The sequence below is a fragment of the Onychostoma macrolepis genome, chromosome 06, assembly GCF_012432095.1.
Source record: "Onychostoma macrolepis isolate SWU-2019 chromosome 06, ASM1243209v1, whole genome shotgun sequence".
Taxonomy (NCBI): Eukaryota; Metazoa; Chordata; class Actinopteri; order Cypriniformes; family Cyprinidae; genus Onychostoma; species Onychostoma macrolepis.
In genome coordinates, this window is record NC_081160.1 from 25,345,203 (window position 1) to 25,353,692 (window position 8,490).

Here is an 8,490-nt window from a genome sequence, read left to right on the forward strand (position 1 = left end):
ACATTGACTCCATTGTTAAAAAGGCCCAGCAGAGGTTGTACTTCCTTCGCCAGCTGAGGAAGTTCAACCTGCCACAGGAGCTGCTGAAACAGTTCTACTCCGCCATCATTGAATCCATCCTCTGCACTACAGTAACTGTCTGGTTCAGCTCAGCTACCAAGTATGACCTCTGAGCGAATCATTGGTACAACCCTCCCCACTCTCCAAGAACTGTACTCATCCAGAGTGAGCAAAACGGCTGGCAAAATCACTCTGGACTCCTCACATCCAGCACACTCCCTCTTTGAACTGCTGCCGTCTGACGCTACAGAGCTCTGAGCACCAGAACGGCCAGGCACAGAAACAGTTTCTTCCTTCAGGCAATCCATCTCATGAACACCTGACAATAATTGTGGCACACACACTATTTATACACTTATTTATCTAACACACATACTTAGTCTACATTTCAATTTGCACATAATATACCTGTACAAACAACTGTCTATTGTTATATACCTGTACATACAATTGTCAATTTGTACATTTTTATTCCTTATTTACTTTTTCTATTTTTTAATTCTTCTTTTTTTAATCTGTGTTTTTTGTTCTGTCGCTGTCATTCTGTTGCACTGTGGAAGCTTCTGTCACGAAAACAAATTCCTCGTATGTGTAAACATACCTGGAAATAAAGCTCATTCTGATTCATATATACAGTATATTCTGGGAAAGAGTACGTTGTGTCTTTAAGAGTGTTATATACCTTTTTCAGTTTTTCTAAAAAAAATAAAAAAGATCAGGTAATCACAGCAACTAGTCTGACGGGTTCCTGTAAAGGAACATCACTTACGTTATAGTCACATTATATTACCCTGCAAATATACTAACAAATAACTCACATATGTTACAAACATACAGATGCATGAATGGCATAGCCGTGGCACCATATGTCCCCCACACACTGTAATGGTTTCTACTGATGCGTTTGGACGCCTTGCCCTCAACCCTGTGTTCTGGGTTCCCCGTCTGCTGTCCGCACTCATATGTTTCCTATCGCCAGCGCGGCTGTGGTTCCCTTCCCCGATTCTGCCGGACTGGAAAAACAGAGCTAATATGGTGTGATCCGCGGAGCGAGCTTTGATGCAGGACCTTTCACAAACACCCCCACCCCCCGCCGCCATATGGTTTGAATTGGTCTCTTAATTTATTTCCTATAAATGTCTCTTGAATATTCAGTCAGGCCACGTGTGGAGCCTGGGCTGGAAAACAGAAGGCCTCGGAGAGCAGTTTGTGGTGACGTGTGATGAGTATATTTTCCTTTTATTTGTTTTCATTCATTTCTTGTTGCCATCTATTTGTGCACATATGGTAGGACCAGACAAGACTTCAAGCTAAGCGTAGCTGGCCCACATCAGAATAACAAATAAACGAATCAGGGTGAAGGAAAAGATGTCGGCCATGATACCAAGGTAATATGAATCAGGAGTCATTAAAAGGCAATAAGCAGAAGAAGTGGAGGATGAGGTCATTGTGATTCATGTGTTGGAGGTCAGGTTTCATGGGCTTCGAGCTTGTTTTAGAGTGGCCAACTCTGGAGCGCATGGAAACAAAGCTTTCCAAAGTGACTGTAGTTTCCTACAGCAGACGGCGAGAAACGATAGCACTCGCTAACTCACACGGCGCCTTTTTTTTCTGTGCTGATTTTGGAGGATGAAATTAAGCATGATAAAATGAGTTTAACAGAACTTAATGGCAGCTGAAAGGATGAGCAATTTGGCCAAACTATTTAATAAACTAACCTACAGCCTACTTAATCTATGTCATAGTGTTGCTGATATGTGTGTATGAGTTAGCGGACAAATACACTCATAAAAAGTAGACACTGCATATTATGATGGATCCTTCAGTTAGTTTATTGATGGTTGAATGTTCTCATTTATTAAACTTTTATACAGATTACTTTTGTATAAAATTACTTGAAGAGATATTGAGTTGATTAGACTTACATAACTGATAATAAATTCATTTTATTTTTATCTGACTTGCTTTTACATGTTAAAATCGCATTTGGCTCTTTTAGATAGAGAAGATAGCTCTTTAAGTGCATGTCGCCACCAAGTATCGTTTTTAAATAATCATTTTATTTGAATAACTTTAATGGTTTACATTTAACATATTTATACACACTTTAATGTGTATATAAATGAACTTATATTAATTAAATGCATTTTTAAATGTCATTGTCTTATATAAATGCACTGTAAATAAGACCTTCTGAAGCTCCCCTGAGAGTGTCCTAGCGATGACAGAGTCATTAAGGTGTTCCATTGATCCAGACTCTATCTGAGCAGAAAACTTGCCTATTGACTCCCCCACCCTGTTCCCGCTTTCTCTTTTCCTTTTTTCCCTCCCTCTACATCAGAATGGCCTTGTCAGGGAGGATTAATTGGGGGAGGCCAGTGTCAAGCTGTCTGTACAACACACCCAGACTGTGCTCTCCAACAGTAAACAATAAGGGTGTGGATTAGTTTTGAAACAATGTGTTTATTTAAAAAGCTCACTTCCTGTATGCACTTGACAACCCTCCCATTAATTTCATTGGCAGCGACTCCGGTTCAGAAAAATGTTATCATTGTTTAGGCGGAAAATACAAAACCCAAACAAAACAAAATGCAGTGCTTTTTAAAATGGCACTCGGTTCCTGAGAGATACTAAAATGCTAGGCGAGCCCACGTTGAAATAGCGCCCAGAAATCTCTTAAACCTCTGAGCAGAAAACAAACTCCAAATCATTTTGTTTAAGTTGGCACCAGTTTATTTGGTGGATTTTTGTTTACAGTCAAAACAGAGACTGAAAATGCTTGGCTCTGCAGTTTTTATTTTTTTTTTTTTATTTTTCTAACTTCACCTCAGCTAACTGTGGTTATCTTTCTTTTTTGGTGCCCGTAGGGTCTGAAATTTAGTGCTAGTTGCAGAGCCTTGGAGCTAGTGCTCAAAGCCCCTGTGCCCAGAGCCACATCCTGGCCAAAAGGAACACACTTGCACTTTTCTAACATGCAGAAACAAAGTATTTGGCAAGAATTATTCCATGTTCAAAGACAGCTAATATTAATGATGTATCTCTTCACCTTTAAATACATGGATTTATTTCATTTTTTATATGGATATATAAATATATATTGACTGATATTTGATATTTATTTCTGATATTTAATTTTACTATACCGTATGCTTTTTGTATCTTTTTCCATATAGTACTTTTATATTGTTGTTATACGTTCACTTTCAGCGCATAAACTATTTTATTTAAATTATATTTTATTTTTTTATTTTATAGTCTATTTTACATAGTTATATAAATTTATAACATCAGCCATTTATTGGTTATAGGCCATTAAAAAAAAAAATCATTATTGGCTTATTGGTATCAACCAGAATTTAAATATCAGTTTATCGCTATAAACCAGGCTGTTTTAGGTGAAGATATTAAGCATTCAAATTCAAAAACTTTGTGAGGTTGAGACGTTCTGACACGCAACAGTCAGAAATCTGACTCTTGATGTTTACCTGATGTGCAGAAGTGACTGGACCCATGATCTTCTTAGGCAAAGTATGACTCGCAGAATCCCGCATATTAGTCCATTTCACATCAATAATACTTACGCCCTGAACTTTGAGGTTTGTTTTTGAAGTGATTACCAGCTTTAACCCCGCAAATGAGTTCATTCCCGAGACTGACAACTGTGAACAAACATAAAAAGGTTTTAAAAGGCAGCGTCGCACCCGTCCTTTGATGAAGTTATGCCGTATAACAGGTAAACTTGGAGGATGGTGTTTAAGCCCTCTTTAAGCTTGTTAATCCCACCCTGGTACAGACGAAACCCGCTCGGCTAGATCCGTGTCAATCTGCAGCCCCTTCCTCGGCCTGGATTTACATGCATTCCCACTAATGTTGTTGTATTACACCGGGTTGCGACTTCAGGGTAGAAACGAGGTTCAGTCGGAACTTTTTCTGCTTCGTACACTTACATTTTTCTTCCTCGCCGCTGCCGTTTTTTTGAAGGGTGAATACACGGTCTTATTTACAACCAAACATGACTGCGTTTGTAAATTGACTCCTCAATTCTGTTCAGGGGCCAGACACAGGGGAAGGAAGGTTAGCTGCCTGTTGTATGATAAGCTGGCAGAACCTATCAGGCTTCTCCGCTAGCAGATAGCGCTCTGTATTTCTGTCATGCTTTATCGCCAGCCGGGGTGAAACTAAACTGCAAGCAAGAGCAGTCTGAGGGGGCCATTTCTGTGGATTACTAAAGCCGACTTTAATTTCAAAGACCAGTGGCGTATCCAGAGAAGGTCTGCGGGCTTCGTCTGGTGCCGATTGGCAGCATTACCTGGCGTGGCAGCCCATCACGGTATAACAGGACCACGGCGCTGGTGTGGCTTCCGGTTGAGCTGGCGTAGGGTGTTGCGCCAACTACTGTATCTCTCTTGCTTTCTCTTCCCTTCTCTTTTCACCCCCGTGATGAAGTCGACAGGAAACGCACCGCAGGAAGCTGTGGGATTTGTAAGGAGTCATTAAGAAAGGAGGTGACAGTTCAAATGAGTGGTTCTGAGGCGGTGACAATGCCGTGCACAATGCCAAAGGGAGCGCCGGCTGCTTTATCACCACACCTCTGATTCGTTGTGCTACAGCAACCGGAATCAGCCACAATGCCATTATTTTAGCTTGATGGATGAAAGCGCAGCGCAAAATATCAGAATGAATTTGCTCTTCCATTTCCATTCCAAGTCGAGTTTATCCTCGGCCAATTTGGAAGCGTAATCTCCCCGGTATAATTCTCGCCTTTGTGGCAAAAGACGGTTAAATGTTCAGAAGAAACCTTGGGGAGTCTTTAATATTTGTTAGATGCGCTTTTGAATCACAATTCATATTGACATTAAGAAGTGCTCGCCCCCCTCAAGATGTTCGTATTTGTGGAATGTGCGACGGTTGTTTTTAATATCAGTTATTATTAGAAATAGCATTTCAAATGATATGTCACAAGGGAGCAAATATCATTTACAAAGCACTAATGACTTCAGAACACTGCTCTAGCCTCCGGTGGAGGATGCATGCAGCACGCAGTATGGGAGCAGGCACGGCGATTTTTCGGCATTCGGCCACCCTCATCTTAATTCTTAAAAGCCAATCACTCAAAAGCCCTTCATTACTATGCATCAAACACAAGAGGTGAGCGCTGGCCCTTTAATGGGTTTGTGCTGCTGTTTGTTCTAAATATGCAAATGAGGCGCTAAAATATGTACATGTCCCGTGTCGAGATGGATTGGGTTTTGGGGGGATTAATTATTCAGGAGGCATTATCATTATTAGGCTTTGCATCTTCTATTAGGATGGATCGAGGAGAGGGGAAAAAAGCCCTCACCTCATGCCGGACGGCCTGTAATGAGTCATCAATAAAACATTTTCATAATGTCAGGGAGACACAAGTGTGGATGCTTGATCTAATTTTGCATTGACTCTCCTGGTCATTAGTTCAATATGGCATGAACACCATTTTATTAAAGATACAGGCGAGAAGGACGCATGCCTGATGTGCCCTGACAGTCCGTGCATCAAGATGCTTTTTTAATGTATGTTTAATGGTTAATCGTTACAAATAATCGAGAAAATCTGTTTAAAGGCGGCTCTTCGGGAGGATTCTTGTTTCACATTAGGTCACGATGAATTATGATGAGATGGCCTTTGCCTTAGTCCGGATTAGCCGGGCTTCCTTTCTCCTTGAGAAGAAAACTCTGCGAGTCGAGACGTCCGAGACCACAAGACTGTATGTATGAAAGGGAATCATTTTTACTAGTAGGTATTGTAGTGTAGGCTGTGTGTAGTAGTAACCTATAGTTGCCCAAGTCTTATGAAATGATCAAAGTGAGCTGCTGCTTTAACTTTGATCAACACTGCTCTATTGCATAGGACTAGCTGAAAAGAATTAGCCCAATGCAAGATGATATTATCAAACTCTTCAATAAAGACGACACTCCTCCTGGGTGTAAACTTAAACTTTCATGATCTCAAATCTCAGCAAGTTGCAAACAATCAAAAGTTGGAGACGGGGGTTCAAATAATAACAGCGGTCTACTTCAAGCACAAGAGGGGGCGGCTTTATTGCCACTGAGACATAATAAGTAAATGCAAATTGTAACTAGTTAAGCACAGCAAAATAATATGATACCATTGTCTGAGGCAGATTGCTATTATAATGTTAGCATGTGCAAATAATTACATTCGCTTCCTGATACAATTACATTATTTGTTCTGCTTGTATTATACACCAATAAAAGCAAACATCATATTAGGATTCATGGCACTTTTCGCTTTGCATTATCAATATGTGGAAATAATTGTCTGCTGAGAGATTAAATTACATTATTGTGTATCTTTTTCATGCCTAATAAATAATGATGGATGGCTTTTATTTTCATCACCACCTGCAACCATTTTATCTTCCCCCTGAATGTTAAAAATGAAAGAAAAAAGAGAGGGAAGTAGATAAAGAAACAGGAGGCGAGTGTTGTCTGTGCCATCGAAATAAAGTGGAAGGGAGACGGAACGTGACGTGCCAGAATTCGCAAACCGCCGGCTTTGAGCGTTTGTTCCCGGCAGGAAAACACAAAAACGAGAGCTCGCGAGTCAGGAAGTGACAGATTAAATCAGTTTGCCATTTCCAGTTATGCCCACCCCTCAGATATAGGAATATTAATGCTTGAGATGTATTGTGAACATCAATTCTGTCGATACACTCCTATATCTCCAATTTTGCGTCTGAACAGCAGTTTGCAGTCTGAAATACCCGATACTTGACTAATATATCGAAAATATCGACTTGAAGTCTATGGAGTCACACTGCGTACAGTATGCATGCATTGATGCTACAGAGCAAAGCTCTATATGAAGCACGCTGGCAAACCGTCCAGATCATGCATTTGCATTTAGGGACATTCTCTCATTTACAATTCCTCAACGCTTGCCTTTATCCTCGCGTAGCTTCAATTTTCATCAGTGCATTTGCACTTTGTGGCGATAAGAGAATTGATTAGCTACCAGTCTGCTCGAAGCTTGATGTTTAATTGGCTTCTGTCTCTCTTCCTTCCCAATACTGGTCAATGCCGAGCCGTCGCACTCCTGTTGCATTTGATGCATTTTTTTGGCACGCGGTTAGGAGAGATAAAACAAGGTAAGGACATTTATAGTGCAAGTTAATTGGCGTTCGAAAGGCAGGAAAAAAAAAACGATTGGTGTTATAACTTCATAACTTCTTAAGTCATGCCTTGTGCACAGCTAGGCGTTGGACCAATGTAAAATTTACATTTTAATGAAATATTTGAATAAGTACTTGAAATTCACTCTAGCTGGGCTCCCAGACCTAAAACCAACATTTCATGTTTGTGTTTTTGAATGGCAGCGTCGGGGAAATTAACATGCCAGTCATACAGATTAGAGGGGCATCAGTGTAAAGTCAGACCTGCTTCAATCAAGGTTCACTGCAGGTAAACAGCTGCCATGACATATTTTAATGACAGTTATTTTCCATCCCCTCCCCTGAAGAAGAGCATTAAATCTGGGCTGAAATGAGAGATGCGGAGAGTTGCACAGGCTGAGAGTCCCATCAGAAGCTGCTTTAATACGTACAAGTAAAAGTGTGTACAGAAGTAAAGGGCTGTAAAGTAAAGGCTCTAATCTCAAAAAGTAATGTGCCAAATATTAATGAGACAGTTGGGAAATGTAGGCCTGCTGCTTTCAGGATTTCGAGTTCTCTGAGCATCCAGTGTTACACTGACTTTCCATAATTATTGATCTTAAACCTGGAAATAAGCAATCTGTAAAACACAGGAACATTATGACATAAAACCTGCAGTTCCACTTAGTTACTTTGATACATAAGTGCAAAGGTAATAGAGACACTAAGTCGCATTCTGTGTATATAATTCTACACAGTCATTCAGACCTGCTTTAGTAGTTAAATATGTATTGACCTTAGATTAATGCATGCGCAAATGTGCTTTTTGCACTATTGATATGTAAATCAAAAGTAAACTTAGTCATGTCCATTAATGCATGGTGGCAGAAAGCCGTGAGACTCGTAATTATTCATGTTGTTTTGCATCATCTAAATTATTCAGATATCCTGGTTGAATATGGAAAATATCTGAAAATTAATCCAAACAATGCTTCAATTTAGCATAAGAGAAAAATGTTTGATTATACGATTAGTAAGCTCATCATTATGCTGTTCAAATGATTATTCTTTGAGAATGGGTCCTAAGTGAATGAATATTTCATCATGTTTTTTTTTTTTTTTTTTAAATAAAAATAAAAGTATTGTCATTTATTCATTATACTTAACGCATATTATTTATCTTATTTTATAACTGATTTATTTCTACAGTTGCAGTATATTGATATGAGATCTTGCTTGAATATGGAAAATCTGTGGAAATTCATCCAACAATGCTTCCT